This window comes from Halichoerus grypus, chromosome 6 (genome assembly GCF_964656455.1).
Source record: "Halichoerus grypus chromosome 6, mHalGry1.hap1.1, whole genome shotgun sequence".
Taxonomy (NCBI): domain Eukaryota; kingdom Metazoa; phylum Chordata; class Mammalia; order Carnivora; family Phocidae; genus Halichoerus; species Halichoerus grypus.
In genome coordinates, this window is record NC_135717.1 from 163811143 (window position 1) to 163830740 (window position 19598).

Consider the following 19598-nt stretch of genomic DNA (forward strand, 5'->3'; position numbering starts at 1 on the left):
AAGAAGTTGCTGTGGCCAATGTCAAAGATGTTATTGCCTATGTTCTCCTCTAGATTTTGATGGATTCCTGTCTCACATTGAGGTCTTTCATCCATTTTGAGTTTATCTTTGTGTATGGTGTTAGAGAATGGTTGCAGCGAATATCATCCTCAACGGGGAAAAGCTGGGAGCCTTTCCCTTAAGATCAGGAACACAACAAGGATGCCCACTCTTGCCACTGTTGTTCAACATAGTACTAGAAGTCCTAGCAACAGCCATCAGACAACAAAAAGAAATAAAAGGTATTCAAAATTGGCAAAAAAAAAAGTCAATTCTCTCTTTCCGCAGATGACATGATACTTTATGTGGAAAACCCAAAAGACTCCACCCCCAAATTACTAGAACTCATACAGCAATTCAGTAATGTGGCAGGATACAAAATCAATGCACAGAAATCAGTTGCTATCTTATACACTAACAACGCAACTGTAGAAAGAGAAATTAGAGAAACGATTCCATTTACAATAGCACCAAAAACCATAAGATACCTCAGAATAAACCTAACCAAAGAGGTAAAGGATCTATACTCTAGGAACTACAGAACACTCATGAAAGAAATTGAAGAAGACACAAAAAGATGGAACAACATTCCATGCTCATGGATCGGAAGAATAAACATTGTTAAAATGTCTATGCTACCCAGAGCAATCTATACCTTCAATGCCATCCCGATCAAAATTCCAATGACATTTTTCAAAGTGCTGAAACAAACAATCCTAAAATTTGTATGGAATCAGAAAAGACCCCGAATCGCCACGGAAATGTTGAAAAAGAAAAACAAAGTTGGGGGCATCACGTTTCCCGATTTCAAGCTATATTACAAAGCAGTGATCACCAAGACAGCATGGTACTGGCACAAAAACAGACATATAGACCAACAGAACAGAATAGAGAGCCCAGATATGGACCCTCAACTCTATGGTCAAATAATCTTAGTTACTGAAAGAAATGTATTTATATATCCCTCCGTGATTATGAGTTTATTTTTCTTTTTAGTTTTTTTTTTTTAGTTTTTTTTTAAGGTATTTTTTATAAGATTGTATTTATTTATTTGAGAGAGAGAGACAGAGTGCATGAGAAAGAGAAAGAAAAGGAGCAGGGAGAGGGACAGAGGGAGAAGCAGACTCCTTGCTGAGCAGAGGCTCCATCCCAGGACTGAGCTGAAGACAGACGCTTAACCGACTGAGCCACCCAGGCACCCCTCTTTTTAGTTCTATCAGTTTTGGCTTTTTGCATTTTGGGGCTATGTCTCACACATAAAATTAGACCTAAATATCTTCCTTGAGGACTGACCATTTTAATATCCATGAAATATCCCTCTATGTCTCTAATAATAATGCTTCTTTGCTTTAAATTCTACTTTATCTGATATTAGTAACACCATACCACCTTTCTTTCTATTAGTGTATGCAAAGGCTTATCTTTTTCCATGCTTTTTTAACTTCAGCCCATCTTAAGCTCCACATTTAAGGTGTATTTCTTATAAACACCATATTTTAGGTTGAACCACATGAAATTGCTAATATTATACTGTTTTTGACCTACAAAAACAGAAATTTCATAGCTCAAAATCTCACAGTTTAATTCAAACCATCTTTGTTAATTGGAAAATGTGGTCCATTTATAATTAATAGAGTTACTGACATCCATAGGTTTTAAATTTACGTTCTTAATATTAGTTTCACTTGTGCTATGCCTCCTTTCTTGTCTTCTTTTAAATTATTTTTTTACTATGCCATTTTCCTTCACTCTTAGGCTGTTATAACTTCTTTTAGAGGTTACCTATAAATCAAAATATAATCCCTAATTTCTTAAAGTCCAATATAAATTTGTATTTTTATTGATTCTCTAACAATGCAAAGATCATAGAATATACTGATTCCATTTAACTCCATTTAACATAGATACATATACAAAAGATATTCTTATTACTTTGAACTGTTGGTATTCATTCATTCACTTATTCATTCAGTATCCACATACTAACAGTTTCTATTACTTAACTTCTGTATTTCTTTTTTTTTTTTTTAAGATCTTATTTATTTATTTGAGACAGTAAGCCGAGAGAGAGAGAACTATCGGGGGGAGGAGCAGAGGAAGAGGGAGAAGCAGACTCAACTGAGCAGGGAGCCAGACGCAAGGCTCGATCCCAGGACTCCAGGATCACGACTTGGCCCAAGACAGACACTTAACCAAATGAGCCACCCAGGTGCCCCACTCTTCTGTATTTCTATCTAGAATCTTTTTCTTTTGCCTGACAAACCCTTTCTAGAATATTCTTCACATTTGATCTGCTACTCCTGGATGATTTTCTCTCCTCTCCTTCTGGAATTTCAATACAAATACGCTAGACTTCTTTGCCATGTCCTATATGTCTCTCACACTCTTGTATATTTTCCATCCTAATGTGTCTCTGCTTCAGTCTATTTTTTTTCTGAACTATCTTTCAGTTTACTAATTCTTTCCTCAGCTACATCTAATCTTCTGTTAAACCTACTCGCTGAGTTAACAATTTCAGCTATTGTATTTTTTCATTTCTAATATTATTTGATTTTTTCATAGCTTTTTCCCAAGATTCTCTTTTATCCAATTTCTTGAAAATATTAATTATGATTGTTTTAAAGTCCATGATTAATTACTCTAATATCTGGATTTCTTATAGGTTTGCTTCTAATTATTTTCTTCTTTCACTTATTCATGGTTTCAGTCATTTCTTGTCTTTTAGTATGCCTGGTTATTTTTTACTGCATGCCAAGCATTATGTATCTAAAAAAACTATAGGGTTGCCTAGGTGGCTCAGTCGGTTAAGTGTCTGACTTCAGCTCAGGTCATGATCTTGGGGTCCTGAGATTGAGCTCTGCATCAGGCTCTGTGCTCAGTGGGGAATCTGCTTGTCCCTCTCCCTCTTCCTCTGCCTTCCCCCCTCCCCCCGCTTGTGCTCACATACCCATGCTCTCTCTCAAATAAAATCTTAAAAAAAAACACTATAGTCTTCTTTATAGAATTATTAACTTTTGTTTGTAGCACTTCTGAAATAAAGTCTAAGACCATTAATCAATCAATAATTAAGTTGATTTAATGCTGGATTTCAGTGCTTCAACAGGCTGTTGTATTCAAACTCTGCTCCTAGAATATTGCCCTTCAAGGATCCAAAGCCAAAGTTGAGAATTTTCAAGGGCCTTTATTCCTTGGTAGGCTCTGAACTCCACTATATTCCCCTTCTGGCCCCATGAAACTGCTGGAAATTCTGCTCAGCTTCTTAGTCACAATTTTAATTTTCAAAAGTGACTTCTGGGGCGCCTGGGTGGCTCAGTCATTAAGCGCCTGATCGGGCTCTCTGCTCAGCGGGAGGCCTGCTTCTTCCTCTCCCACTCCCCCTGCTTGTGTTCCCTCTCTCTCTGTCTCTGTCTGTCAAATAAATAAATAAAATCTTAAAAAAAAAAAAAAAAACACGTGACTTCTTCATTAAGGAAAAAGCAGCATCAAATGCCAGGTTCAATTGTCTGCATTTTCCTTTTCTTCTAGATCTTATTCCACCAATTCTTAATAATTTTGTAACTCTCCAATGACTTCAAAGAGATTTTTTTTCAGGTTTTCTACATGCTTTTAGCAGTTAAGTTGGCCTAAGACAACCTAATCAGCCATTTCCAGAAGCAGAAATGCTCAGGAGTTCAGTTCTACATATATTTAGTTTGAGGTGTCTATTAGATATCCAAGTGGACTCGTTAATTATTAAATGACATATGTAACCCTGCTATTCAGGAAAGATATCTTGATAGCTAGACATAAACTTGGGATTCATTGTATAAACGGTATTAACAGCGGTAAGGCTAGATGTATGGATGAAATGACAGATGGACAGAAGTAAAAAGAAAAGGAGTTGTAGAAGGAAAGCCTCAAGGAAGTGAGGAGATAAAAAAGGAATGGACTCAAGAGTAAGACAGAGATACACAGGGGGAAAGAAAATAGAAAGAATAGTAAGAGAAGCTGGAAAAACTGGGAGGATATAGGGGAGACTATGAGGAGAACTAGGCAGAAGATGGCAAGGGGAAGGAGGCTGGGAAAAAGAATTGTAGGATGCACATGCCCACACACACACACACACACACACACACACTCACAAAAGAGGGAGACAGACTAAGGAAGAAAGGTTGGCAGAAAGGGTAGGTCTTTGTAAGACAGATCTCTGAAAGAATGACATGGATGAAACAATCAGCCTTTGAAAGGACAAACTAACCAAACTTACGACAGACTGATGTCTAGATGTCAATTAGGAAGTTAGGAGGCAGGAAGAATGAAGGCAAGGAATGGTGGATTGGAAGGGAAAGAAAGGGACAGACACCTGGATGAAGAGGACTAATGGGAGGTCAATGTAAGGGCTCTAAAGAAAAGAAGAAAAATGGAAGAATGAAAAATATCCAATTAAGATAGCCACTAATATGACACAGTTTTCAATGCAGGGTGAAGAGAAGGAGAGAAACCTTTCTTAAATTCCAAAAAAGAGGGTCCGGACCTGTCATGGTCCACAAACTCTAACTGCATGTGTTTGCACATCTGAAAATAAGAAATGTTCCCTGGCCACACAGATATTACATAATCATACAAAAAAACCATATTCTAAATAAAGAAAAAATAACAACAGAAGTGCACTTAATGAACTAACTGTGCAAACTACAGTATCTTATTTAGGTAAAAAGTCACATTTCAGCCTGTATTAATTTCTACTATCTTTCTGGCCCCTAGTAGGATGCTCCATACCATTTTGATGCTTCCATAGTAAATTACCAGTGACTAATAAAATACAGAAAAGCATATCAGAAGCACTTTCAATCATTCATTCATTCTTTATTTTTTTTTTTTTTTTTTAAAGATTTATTTATTTATTTATTTGAGAGAGAATGAGAGACAGAGAGCATGAGAGGGAGGAGGGTCAGAGGGAGAAGCAGACTCCCCGCTGAGCAGGGAGCCCGATGCGGGACTCGATCCCGGGACTCCAGGATCATGACCTGAGCCGAAGGCAGTCGCTTAACCAACTGAGCCACCCAGGCGCCCTCATTCATTCTTTAAATCAACATTTGAGCATTTTCTTGAGATACAATAATAAATATAAATTCATATTCCTTAAGGCCTCCCAAATTTAATGAAAATAAGGTATAAAAATAAACTATTAGTTATTGAAAGTGTTATAAAACTTCATGGCACTGAAGAAAGACAGAAAAGTCAAATCTGTTACAGAGGACTTAAGGTTTCACAAAGATGTTTGATATGTATGGGTCTTTTACTATCATAGCATTGTACTTTATAACAGCAGTGTAAGATGATCTTTAACAGCAGTATCATATATCTTCTGGAACTGAATTACACTAGTACATGTATATGTAATTTATTCCAACCTCATTTTAAAAAATCACATAAAAGTATTTGTAATCTAGGCCCATACTAATCTTTGTCTATTTTTAGAGAGCACTGCATTTTGCCTTCAAAAGGACCAGCAAAATCAGGTAAGAGAGCTATTTTGGGGCTTTAGGAGACTTACAGGGAATTAAATAAAATCTGTTAAACATGTGTAAAAGGCAAACTATCTTAGAGAGCTATATATAATGACTTTCTGTAGTTAGCCTGAAAGAAATTTCTTTTCGGAAAAATATTCAAAAAGGCTGCAAGTTATACTGATTTTTCTGATCTATGACCTAAATTGCACACAACTATCTCAAGTTTGCCAGCGGTTTTTCCCAATCGTAACCAAATAAGAACACCCCCCCCAAAAAAAAATAAGGGGGAAAAAAAAGAAGAAATCAAGAAGTTCACAGAAAGTAAACCACAGGGCGCCTGGGTGGCTCAGTCGGTTGAGCGTCTGCCTTCAGCTCAGGTCATGATCCCAGGGTCCTAGGATCAAGTCTCGCATCAGGCTTTCTGCTCTGTGGGGAGTCTGCTTCTCCCTCTACCCCTCCCCACTGCTCATGATCTCTCTCTCTCTCTCAAATAAATAAAATCTTTAAAAAAAAGATAGTAAACCACAGTATTATAATTAGATTTGTGACTCCTTCCCAAAATGACAGTACCTACTCTCACCACAATGGCAATCCCTTGAACAATGCCATGTAATCATTTTTCCTTCAATAAATATGTTTTGAGAACCTATTATGTACTATGAACTGCACTAGATGTTAGGGACATAGTTACTTAAAAAAAAAAGACATTCCTACCATTTATTATGTAGCTTATATTTTAGTGAGGGAGGGATGCAGACAGAAAAATAAAGGAATGAGTCAGATGGTAATAACTGAATAATACAAGATTAAAGAGGAAATGGTGATTTTATACAATAAAGGAATGGAGATTGTTATTTCACATAAAATTGTCAAGTAAATCCTCAGTGATAATGGAACACTTATGCAGAGACCTAAAGGAAAGTGAGGGAACAAGTCACACTGGAAGAAAAACATTCTGTGCAGAGGGAATAGCATATGTATAATTCAGATGAATATGCATAGTATCTTTGGAAGAATATTCAAGAGATTAGTATGGCTACAGCTTAGTGAAAGGTAGAGTGCTAAGAAATTAGGTTAGAAAGTTATCAAGTTCCAGTTCACACAATATCTTATAAAGTATTATATGGACATCACATTTTATTCTGAGATGTCATTACAGAATTAATCTTACTTATGATTATGAAGGATCATAACACGTTAAAGGAGAGAAAAGGAAGAACCAGGGAACTCTAAAAGGAAACTATTGCAACATTCTATGCAGTGGCTTTGGTCGAGATAATTATGAGACATGGTCTGAGCTTGGGTACATTTTGAAAGCAGAGAAAATATAATTTAATCAATACATTTAAAGTTAAAAAAAAATAAACAAAAGCAAGCAAACAAGCAAGAACCAAAAACAGTAAGTTTAGGGAGTAAAAAATGGAGTAAATTTTTTTTTTCAGATATGTGAAAAAGAATGAAAGAAAACTCTATAAAAAATATAATTGACATAAAACAATGATACAGTTAAAAAGAGAATTATGTAATGGAAAGCTGATGTAAAGAAATTTTACAAAATGAAACAGAGAAGCAAAAAATGGAAAGTATGGAGAAGTAAGAAATTAAGAATGCAGTGAAAACATCTAACAAGTGTACAAATGGAATTCCAAAAGGAGAAAGGAGAATGAGGTAGGAGCACTATTTGAAAAGTTAACAGCTGAAGAATTTTCAGAACTGATTAAAGATACTAACTCAAAGGTTCAAGGAGCCTTACAAATCAAGAGGAATGAATGTAAAACAAAACAAAACACCAAGATCCATTATTGAAAAGCTGAAGAACATACCAAAAAAAGAGAAGATTTAAAATTAAACAAAAACACCCTCAATAGGGCGCCTGGGTGGCTCAGTTGGTTAAGTGACTGCCTTTGGCTCAGGTCATGATCCTGGAGTCCCGGGATCGAGTCCCACATCGGGCTCCCTGCTCAGCTGGGGGTCTGCTTCTCCCTCTGACCCTCTTCCTTCTCGTGCTCTTTGTCTCTCATTCTCTCTCTCAAATAAATAAATAAAATCTTTAAAAAAAAACACACACAAAAAAAACACCCTCAATAAAGTAGCAGCAGGCATGGCAGCTGACTCCACTACATCTCTAATATGCTGAAAGAAAATAATTGTCAACCTAGAATTCTATACCCAGCGGAAATAAGGACAGAAAGACAGTACCTTTAGACAAACAAAACTTGAGTGTGCCACTAGCAGTCCTTCACTACAGAGCATTCAAAAAGATATTATTAATGTAAGAGAAAGTGATTTCAAGTGCAAGATTTGAGATGCTAGAAGGAATAAGGAACACAGACAGTAGAAATATGTAGGTAAATAAACATTAGCCTTATAAAACAGCAAAGACTGTATTTTGGATTTTTTAAAAGCAAAAAAGAAGGGGTGCCTGGGTAGCTCAGTCAGTTAAGCATCCAACTCTTGATCTCAGCTCAGGTCTTGATCTCAGGGTCTGAGTTCAAGCTCTATGCTAGGTGTGGAGCCTACTTAAAAGCTAAAAAGAGACAGAGAATTAGTATGTAAGTCAGGAAACTAATTGGACTTTAAAATTTTAAGTGTTTCAAGGGCCTTGTATTAGCTAAAAAGGGGCAGAGTTACTGATTAACTTTAGACACTGATCAGTGTGCCTGCAGTAATTTCTAGGATAAATACTAAAAGAAGTTAAAATTATGTGTAATTTAAAGCTAGTATAAAGAAATGAAAAAAAGTTAAAACAATTAATTTTAAAGAAGGGAAGATAAAGCAGGCAGGACAGAAAAAAAAAAAAGAAAAGAAGATGGTGGATATAAATCTAAATGCCCTGGTAATTACAACTAATGCAAATAAGCTTAAATTATAAAATAAAAATTGTCAGACCAATTAACCCAAAAGCCAAATATATGTTGTTTTTAAGAGACATCTAAAACAAAGATTCCAGATTGAAAACAAAAGGATACAAAGAGTTCACCATAAAAATATCAAAGAAATACAGCTATAGCTGTATTAATTACAAACATAACGGACTTTAAGTGAAAATAGTATAAATTAAGAAGACAGTGTTCATAATGATATACAATTCAATTCACCAAGAAAATACAGTAATTATCTAATAATATATATTTTACACCTATATCCATCACATTTCATAATGATAAAAACTAAAAGCATCAATTTACTAGGACATATATCTATTATATTCAAAATGTATAAAGTAAAAAGTGACAGAATTTCAAAGAGAGATTCATGATTAAATTGGGGGCATTTGAACACTTTTTTGATAATATCTGAGATAACAAGCAGATCAAAGATGATTATAGAAGATTTGGACAACACATTAACAACTGTAACTTAATTTAAAAAAATGAAAAACCAACTCCATCTAATAACAGTAGTAGACAATGATAGAAAAGTATACACATTTTTTTTAAAAACTGACTATACATGGGTACATTAAAAAAAGTCTAAACAAATTTCAAGAAATTTAAATAATACAGAGCATATTCTGTATGCTTTTAGCTTAAATACTTTAGACTAAGCTAAAAATTTAAGCTAAAAATTAACCCTAGAAAGATAATCAGAAAAATGTTCTGTTTGGAATATAAGTGTTATAAATAAATAATAAAGAAAAATACTTCTAAATAACTCAAGAACCAAAGAAACGAATCATAATAATGTTTAGAAAATATTTTGAGCTGAATGATAATGAACATACCACATTAAAGAGACCTGTGGGCTACAACTACAATAGAAATTAAAGGTACTTTGCACAGCTAAAAGCTTATGTTAGGGGAAAAAAGCTAGAAATTAATAGTCTAGGCACACACCCCAAGAAGTTAGCATTAAGAAAAAGATAAAAGAAAGAATAAAAATAATAGATATTAATGAAATTGAAAACAAACCTACAATAGAGAAGATCAATAACCACAAAAGTTGGTTCTCTGAAAAGATGATAAAATTAATCAACCTCTGTCATGGGGATAAAAGGGATCATACAGGGAACACAGTCAGTGGTATTATAATAGCATTGTATGGTGCCACATGGTAGCTACACTTGTGGTGAGCATAGCATAATGTACAGACTTGTCAAATCACTCTTGTACACCTGAAACTAACATAACATTGTGGGTCCACTATACTTCAATTAAGAAAAAATTAATCAACTTCTGATGAAATTCATTAAAATGAAAAAGGAAAAGACACAAGTAATATCAAGAATGAAAAGGACAAAATAAATACACGTGCTACTTACATTTATTTTTTTTTTTTTTAAGATTTTTTTTTTTTTTTTAATTCACTTGAGACACAGATACAGAGAGGGAGAGAGAGAGCATGAGCAGGGAGAGAGGCAGAGCGAGGAGGAGAAGCAGGCTCCCCGCTGAGCCAGGAGCCCGATGTGGGGCTCGATCCCAGGACCCCGGGATCATGACCTGAGCCGAAGGCAGATGCTTAACCATCTGAGCCACCCAGGCGCCCACATGCTACTTACATTTATATCACAAAAAAAATAAGGTAAGTGAGTTTCAATTTCAAGAAATGGACTAGATTATTTAGATCAATGTTCCATTAATAACAAATAAAAATATTAATTAATATATATAAAACATTTTAAAGCATCTAAGAGCTGAGACAAGACAATAAGGAATTACCAAACCAAAAGAAGAACACACAATCAGCTTTTGCCCTAAAAGAATTTGTTAATCCCAAAGAATCCGAACAGCAGTTTTGATCACCTCATGATACAACACGTACAGAAGTCAAAACCAAGGATCAGCCAAACATATAAAGTCTAAAAGAAGACACTCAAAACATTAAACCAAAATGCTACACATTTCCTTTGGGAATGAATAAACCAGAAATAAAATCCTCTTCCACATGCCTTGTGGTGAGGAAGCCCTGGTATTCAAGCAGAAAAGGAGGGGAAAAAAATAAAAAGAAAAGACTCTAAATTATAAGCACTGACCAGCCCCAGGGCAGATTTGCAGCCCAAATAAAAAGGATCAGGGTGGTCCAAGAAACCTCAAACCATAAACTTAAAGTGTCCCTTAAGTGGCAGTGACTCTAATGCCACTAAGAAGTACAAATTCTTTCTGGAGAAAGGCACCTTTATCCAGGGCCTCGGTTCTGAAAATTTTTCAAATATAAAAATCCTCAAAGCAGCTAAAGGGTAGGGGCAGATGACACATTACCTTCAAAGGAGCAACAGTCCTCAACAACAACAATGAAAACTAGAAGACAGTATTCTATATTCAATAAGCTGGGGGGGGGGGGGGAAGCAATCTAAAATTCTATATCCATGAAAATATCTTACAGGTACAGAGATAAACATATAGATGTATTTTGATAAAAGATAAAAGGATTTGTCTCTAAATCTAAAAGATCTCACTAAAGGAAATTCAAAATGATATGTTTCAGGCCAAAGTGAAGTGATTCCAAATGATCAATTGTCTAGTATGTAAGAAAAACAAACAGAAAATAAAGTAGCAAATATATGGGTAAATATAAATGAACTCAAACTTGACAAAACAATATTGTAATAATGTCTAGTGGAATTGCTTTTTAAAAATGATAGAATTAAAACACAGAAATTTAATTATAGAAGGGAATAATTAAATGTAAATGTTCTAGGCCCCATGTACTATGCAGTAGGAAGGCAAAAGGTAAGGATTTACATTAGACTTTGAAAAATTAAGTATATATCTCTTTTTTAAATCACTTAAAATCATGTAAGTATATTACCTTTATGGCATTCGATAAAATTTAACCACATATATGAAAATATTCTTAGAAAGCTAGAGAAACCATTTTTCTTAAGTTTCTTACCATGACAAAATTTATCTAATGATGAACAAATATTGTGAAAATGTCTATGCTACCTAGAGCAATCTATACATTTAATGCAATTCCTATCAAAATACCATCAACTTTTTTCAAAGAAATGGAACAAATAATCCTAAAATTTGTATGGAACCAGAAAAGACCCCGAATAGCCAGAGGAATGTTGAAAAAGAAAAGCAAAGCTGGTGGCATCACAATTCCGGACTTCAAGCTCTATTACAAAGCTGTAATCATTAAGACAGTATGGTACTGGCACAAAAACAGACACATAGATCAATGGAACAGACTAGAGAGCCCAGAAATGGAACCTCAACTCTACGGTCAACTCATCTTCGAAAAAGCAGGAAAGAATGTTCAATGGAAAAAAGACAGTCTCTTCAACAAATGATGTTGGGAAAATTGGACAGCCACATGCAGAAGAATGAAGCTGGACCATTTCGTTACACCACACACAAAAATAGACTCAAAATGGATGAAAGACCTAAATGTGAGACAGGAATCCATCAAAATCCTTGAGCGGAAACCTCTTTGACCTCAACCGCAGCAACTTCTTCCTAGAAACATCGCCAAAGGCAAGGGAAGCAAGGGCAAAAATGTACTACTGGGATTTCATTAAGATAAAAAGCTTTTGCACAGCAAAGGAAACAGTCAACAAAACCAAAAGACAACCGAAAGAATGGGAGAAAATATTTGCAAATGACATATCAGATAAAGGGCTAGTGTCCAAAATCTATAAAGAACTTCTCAAAGTCAACACCCAAAGAACAAATAATCCAATCAAGAAATGGGCAGAAGACATGAACAGACATTTCTGCACAGAAGACATCCAAATGGCCAACAGACACATGAAAAAGTGCTCAACAACACTCAGCATCAGGGAAATCCAAATCAAAACCTCAATGAGATACCACCTCACACCAGTCAGAATGGTAAAAATTAACAAGTCAGGAAATGACAGATGTCGGCGAGGATGTGGAGAAAAGGGAACCCTCCTACACTGTTGGTGGGAATGCAAGCTGGTACAGTCACTCTGGAAAACAGTATGGAGGTTCCTTAAGAAGTTAAAAACAGAGCCACCCAGCAGTGGCACGACTAGGTATTTACCCTAAAATGTAGTGATCCAAAGGGGCACATGCACCCCAATGTTTATAGCAGCAATGTCCACAATAGCCAAACTATGGAAAGAGCTTAGATGTCCATCGGCAGATGAATGGATAAAGAAGATGTGGTAATATATATACAATGGAATATTATGCAGCCATCAAAAAAATGAAAGCTTGCCATTTGCAACGACGTGGTTGGAACTAGAGGGTATTATGTTAAGCGAAATAAGTGAATTAGAGAAAGACAAGTATCATACAATCTCACTGATACGAGGAATTTGAGAAACAAGACAGAGGATCATAGGAGAAGGGAGGGAGAAATGAAATAAGATGAAACCAAAGAGGGAGACAAACTTTTAAGAGACTCTTAATCTCAGGAAACAACTGAGGGTTGCTGGAGTGGAGGGGGGTGGGAGGGATGGGGTGGCTGGGTGATAGACATTGGGGAGGGTATGTGCTATGGTGAGTGCTATGAATTGTGTAAGACTGATGAATCACAGGCCTGTACCCCTGAAACAAATAATACATTATATGTTAATTTTTAAAAATATAAAAAAAAATTTTAGTGCCTATGGAAAAAAAGAATAAGATATACAATGCAATAACTTTTTATGTGAATTTAAAAACAAGTACACACAAAATAACAAGACCTATGTTGCAAGAAACAAATACAAAGAAATAAATATATTAGAATATAAACAACATACTATATAATTACTTTCTGAAAGTAACATAAATATTAAGATATTTGTTTATATGGGGGAAGGGAAATTCAAATAGATAAATATAAAGGAGAACTAAAGAAAGAAAATAACCAAAAGAGAGACTTTACATACACCAATGATGATAATGTGTCTTGAAAAGAGGATTAGTTTAACTTTCTGCACTTAAGGTTAAGAAAAATCATACACTGAGTTCTTTTGTTATTAATAACACTTTTTCAGTTGACTCCAGATATTTTGTGTGCATAACTGTATCATGTAAAAACAGCAATGATTTTACCTTCTCTTCCATTTTTATACCTCTTAGACCGCATTAGGTAGTATCTCTAGCACAATGATAGCAATAGTGATGATAGCAAGCATCTGTATCTTGTTTTCAATTTTATAAAAATTCTTCCAAAGTTTAGCCACTAAACATGATGCTAGCTTTTGAGCTGATTTTTTATATAACCATATTAAAAAGACTTCGGGTGCTCGGGATGCTCAGTGGGCTAAGCATCTGACTCTTGATCTCAGCTCAGGCCTTGATCTCAAGGTCATAAGTTTAAGCCCTGTATTTTTTAATTACTTACTTACTTACTTAATTAATTAATTAAATGGTAGCCTTCTATTTCTGTTTAGCACTAGCTTTTATTAAGAATGAATGTTGGGGGCACCTGGCTGGCTCAGTTGATAGAGCATGCAACCCTTAATCTCAGGGTTGTTGAGTTCATGCCCCATGCTGGGCATGGAGGCTACTTAAAAAAAAAAAAGGATGTTGAACTTTACTAAACATCTTGACATCTGAAGATGCTCTTGTGATTTTTCTTTGGTCTATTAGTATAGAGATTATATCACTGTATTTCCAATATTGAATTACCCCTGCATTTTCAATATGCATGTAGAGTGTATCTTTAAATATGATTTTTGTATTCTATTTGATAAATATGTACATTTTATTCCTAAATAATATTGGACCATAGATTCCTCCTCTTTTATTATGCTCTAGAACAGTGCTTTTCATGGCACTAAATTTACATATTCCTAAAAGTTCTGTAGAACCCAACTATGAACTATCTGGGCCTGATGCTTTTTCTAAAAGTAACTCTTTGACAATATTCTGTATTCCTTCTGTAAGAACTGTCCTTTCAAAAGATCAATAAAATTGAAAAGCATCTGGCAATCTAACTAAGAAACAAACAAAAAAAGAGACAAAAATACAAATACCTATTAGTAACTGTGGAAAAGGGACTATAACAGCAATTCTGGTGATTATTAAAATAAAAGAATGGGGCACACAACTTTAGCAATACATATGAAAATATAAAACTAGATTAAATGGTAGACATTAGGAAAATATGAATTATTATCAAATTAAATGACCAAACTGACTGAAAAGAAAACCTAAGAAAATTAATAAACACCAATGGAACTGAAAAGTATGACAAAGATGATCTAAGTCAGGACTTGTTTCACTGCAATAAACAGAAATCTACTCAAACTAAGTCAAGCAAAAGAAAAAAAAGTATTGGGAAAATACTGGGGTATCTCACAGAACCTGTACTCAGGGAGTATAGTCAGCTAAGGATTCTATAATGTTAGGAACCCAGGATTCCTGCTCCCTTTTGGAACTGAATGGTCTCATTTGTTCTTTTTATACATGTGCCCATTTTTTTTTCTTTCTACAATCACTTTTCTATGTAAGATTCCTAGCTTTTTATGCCTGCTCAATGTCAAGGCCCAATACCTACCAACTAGAGTCTCTATGTGCCTTTTTGAAACTTCCAAATTCCAAATTGGTAGAGCTTGGGTAAGGTACAACTCTAGATCCAATAAACTGTCCACAGGAGAAAGACAAAAAATAGAGTACAGAGTCATAAGCTACTAAAACAAAAGCTAAATTCATCCTTTCAGTAAGGGTTTTGACAGGGACAGTATAATGTGTGAACTGCGCAGGTAGGTACCCTGAGATATCTACAAAAAGAACCTTTCTCCTCCCAAAAGCCCCCAACCCAAAAGACTTTATGGGTGAATTCTAGCAAACCTTTTTTTTTTTTTTAATATTTTATTTATTTATTTGAAAGAGAGACAGCAAGAGTGAGAGACAGAACACAAGCAGGGGGAGTGGGAGAGGTTGAGCAGAGAGCCCGATGCGGGCCTCGATCCCAGGACACTGGGATCACAACCTGAGCCGAAGGCAGACACTTAACCACTGAGCCACCCAGGAGCCCCAAATTCTAGCAAACCTTTATAGAACATAAAATCCCTGCTATTTATTCTGTTAGGGAGCATAAAAAGGATGTAATGTTACAGATTTATTTTACAAGGCTAACAGGATCACATTATCACAAACCTAACAAAATTAACTCCCAAAGCAATGGTCAATGAATTACTTTTTTTTTTTTTTAAAGATTTGATTTGACAGAGAGAGACCCAGTGAGAGAGGGAACACAAGCAGGGGGAGTGGGAGAGGGAGAAGTAGGCTTCCTGCCGAGCAAGGAGCCTGATGCAGGGCTCGATCCCAAGACCCCGGGATCATGACCTGAGCAGAAGGCAGATGCTTAATGACTGAGCCACCCAGGTGCCCCGAATTACTCACATTATTAATAGAGATGCCAAAATTTACATACAAATATGTACACATGTTCATATGAATTCACATTTTCATATTTTTAAAACTATTACCAATAGCATACTTCTTAGGAGTGATACTGTAGAGATACTTTCTTCATATTATTTGATTTATAATTATCATAGTCTTCATCAGAAAAAAAAAATTTTAATTTAAATGGCCTAGAAACAAACCTCAAAATGTTAAAAATTTAGTATATAGTTAAGATAACAGTTCAGTAGAGATATTAATTAGTTAGTACTGATGGAAAGATTGACCACCATTTTGGAGGAAATGACCATCGTTTGAGGTAAAACAAGTAAAAGTTCAACCTCAGTGTCAATATAAATTCTAGATAGAAGAAAAATTTTTATGTATAACTGAAAACATAAGTGTATTAGAAAAGCATATAGATAAATATCTTTTTACAATTTTATTTGGTTTTTATTGTTGTTGTTGTTCTTTAGAGAAAGAACGTGCGCAAGCGGGGGTGGGAGGGGAAGGGCAGTGGGAGAGAGAGAGAGAGAATCTTAAAGAGGCTCCACGCAGGGCTTGATCTCAAGACCCTGAGATCATGACCTGAGCTGAAATCAAGAGTCGGACGCTTAACTGACTGAGCCACCCAGGTGCCCCATCCATTACCTTAACTTTGATACACCTTAAACCAAGTTTATCATTCTAACCCCCAAACTAGCTCCTTCTGACTTTGTCTCCCTTTCTGTGATCCCAAAACTTGGAATCATCTGTCTCCTCCTTTTCTAAAACCTCTCATATATATCACAAAATCCTTTTTAGTATTTCTCTTTCATTGATTCAATCTTTGCTTTCTATTCCTATTACACGACCCAAGGTTATGATCCTCATTACAAAAAATAGCAACACTAAACCCTATAATAAAAAAGGTATGTTAACTCTAAAGTGAGAATCTGACCACCCATCACATGTTAATATCAATAAAAGGACTGGCAGGCACATTCTCTAATACATATACACTACACAGTAATTTAATACTAAGTCATTCTATTTATATATAGCCTTTTAATTCCAGCTGGCCTATATCACTTAAAACAGCAAAACTTAAAGACACCACATATGTCATCAAGATATTTAGTTTGTTGTTATTGTTGCTACTGAGAGGTAAAGCTGGAATAAGATAAAAATGGCAAAAGTAACTACAGTCAATAGAATCCCATTTTTTAAAATAGCATTTTTCCTTCTTTCATTTCTAGGAAACCCTAATATCCAATTAAAACAAGTAAGCAATCCAAAACAAAAGTATGTGAGAGTTTTAAAATGTCAAATCTTAAAAACCTTAGTTACATCTTTTATAGTACTAGTAATTATTTTTCCTAATACCATCACAGAAATCATACAATCCCTCCAAATCCTCTGTAAAACAGAGGCCAACACTCACTGATGGCCAAGACTAATTTCAGCTTGAGAAAAGCAAGCTATCACTTTCTAGCACATCTGATTCCTGTTTCAATCAGTTAAAGTTCTAGGCATATCAAGAGTCAAACCTGCTTATGTCAGTTGAACTTAACTGTAATCACATAATTTAATTAAGTTTTAATTAATTACTGATTAAATGAGTGTAAAAAGAAAGCAGTTTGTCAAATCACTATGTTGTACACCTGAAACTAATGTAACACTATGTTAAGTATACTTCATTTTTAAAAAAGCTGTTTTATTGAAAACTAAACTGAATGCTTCAAAATGGCTCGATAAAAGGTGAATCACTAAAAAAGTTTCTAATTTCCTGTGGATAAAATATTTATAATATATCATAAGAAAAAATGTACCAAAGAAATGTACTCAAGTTTGCTTCACAAGAGTCTTTAAGGTTTTAATCAACTTTAAAAAAAAATAGGCGCTATCAGACTATGGGTGTAATTTATGCATGAAAGCCAACATGAAACTCCATCAATGAAATCAGCAGAACAATATTCATTTATACACTCAACCTACAGGTACATGTTGAATACCTGTATTAACTTTTTGGTCTCAGGACCTTTTATATTCTTAAAAATTACTGAATAATCCCAAAGAGCTTTGTCTTATAGGTAATATCTACCAACATTTATGTGAGAAATTAAAGCTGAGAAAATTTTAAAATGCAAGACTACACGCGCACACATTCCATTAGCCATCACAGCAATAATGTCATTACTTATCAGCATCTGGAAAACTTACTTTATACACATGTAAGTGACAGTTAAAAAGTCAAATAATGTCTTAGTATTATTATAAATGAAGACAGTTTTGGCTTAACTATAAGAGCCTCAAGAACCCATAAGCATCTCTGGACCAACCAATGAGAACCACTATTATAGGGTTGAAGAGCCAATAATGAATAATGAGGAAGCAACAATGAATCAACCCCTTTTGTGTAATTTGCTGAAGGAGTAAGACAACAAAGAAGTAAATCAATAAATGCATAATTTCAGGTAGTGATAGATGCCATTAAAACAGGGCAAGGAGACAGGGAAAAGTGGGAGGTATGTAGAAGTCGGGGCAATTACTTTACATAGGATGGTCAGAAAAGGTCTCTTTGAGAATGGCTATTGAAGGAATGAGCCCTGCTAAGGTCTGAGATAATATTCCAGGTAGAGAAGCAGAAAATGCAAACACCTTGGAAGCCATGGGAAGATTCTGAGCATAGAAATGACCTGATCTGATTAAGGTTTTTAAAATGTTCCTCTGGCTTCCACATGTAACAGACCAGGAAGGCAGGTATAAAAATTGAAGTAGAAAAGTTAGGAGGCTATTGCAATGTCCTGAAAAAAAAAAAAAATTGGTGACTTGGACAGTATAATAGCAATGGAAGGGTGAGATTTGAAAGGATATGAAAGTTATTTTTTAAGGAAAAGCCATAATAACTGCTGAAGGACTAGACATGAGGTTGTGAGGAAAAAAGAAATGAAAAAAAGATGGCTCCTACAATTTTGCAGAGCACCAAGGTAAATGTTGCCATTTATTGTGATACAGAGAAACCATGGTAGGTGGGGAAGATGGAGGCAAAACCAAGCTGAAGATATTTATTTGGAATCCAAATAAAAACACTGGATATGTGGGTCTGGAGCTCAAGATAGAGGTCAGGGCAGGAAATGCATGATAGGAAATCATGAGGCATTCAAGTATGTGACTAGACAAGATCACCTAACGAATAAATGTGGATAAAGAAGTGAGTAGGAGAACTGAGATCTGGAATTTTGTCTTACATCAAAAGTTGTCAAATTAACATACATTTATGTAAGTGTTCTTTTTTATGTTTGCCTTTTTCAGAAAACTAATTGCTGGTCCCAATGGTATCAGATATCAGAGCTTTTTTCGTACTTCCCTTTTCATATTAGGACACTGACTCAAGAATCTCTGGAACTTCTCTTCTCTCAAACCAGTATTTCACTCCCTCCTTCCTCCCACCCACTCCCCCCTCCACACAAACACTAATCACCTCTACTCCTAATTTCTCCCTCTCCTTCCCCCAGGGTTCTCTCTCCTCTGTGCTCCCAAGATTTGCATATTTCTACAGAGGTCCTATTTAACATTCTATATTCTCATTATTTGTCCTTTAATGGTGTGAAAGTTTCCTTATGGGCAGGAACCTTGACTTTAATCTTTGTATCCCCAGGGCCCTGCAAAACAGGCTCTTAATGTCTCCTAAATGAATAAAATGAAGGGTGAGTGACCCACCCAAAATCAGTACCACTACTACTCAGTAAGAAAGTAGGGATTAGAATCTAGAGAGCCAGATATTCTAAACTCACTTTAGTCTGTCATTCAAAGAACGCTACATTGGGGCCTC

At 35.2% G+C, this 19598-nt stretch overlaps 1 protein-coding gene across 4 annotated transcripts in view; it reads right to left on the minus strand.

Moving 5' to 3' along the window:
* CRY1 (cryptochrome circadian regulator 1) overlaps positions 1-19598 on the minus strand; it is a 102782-nt gene that overhangs the window by 68833 nt on the left and 14351 nt on the right. The gene's annotated exons all lie outside the window — the stretch shown is intronic.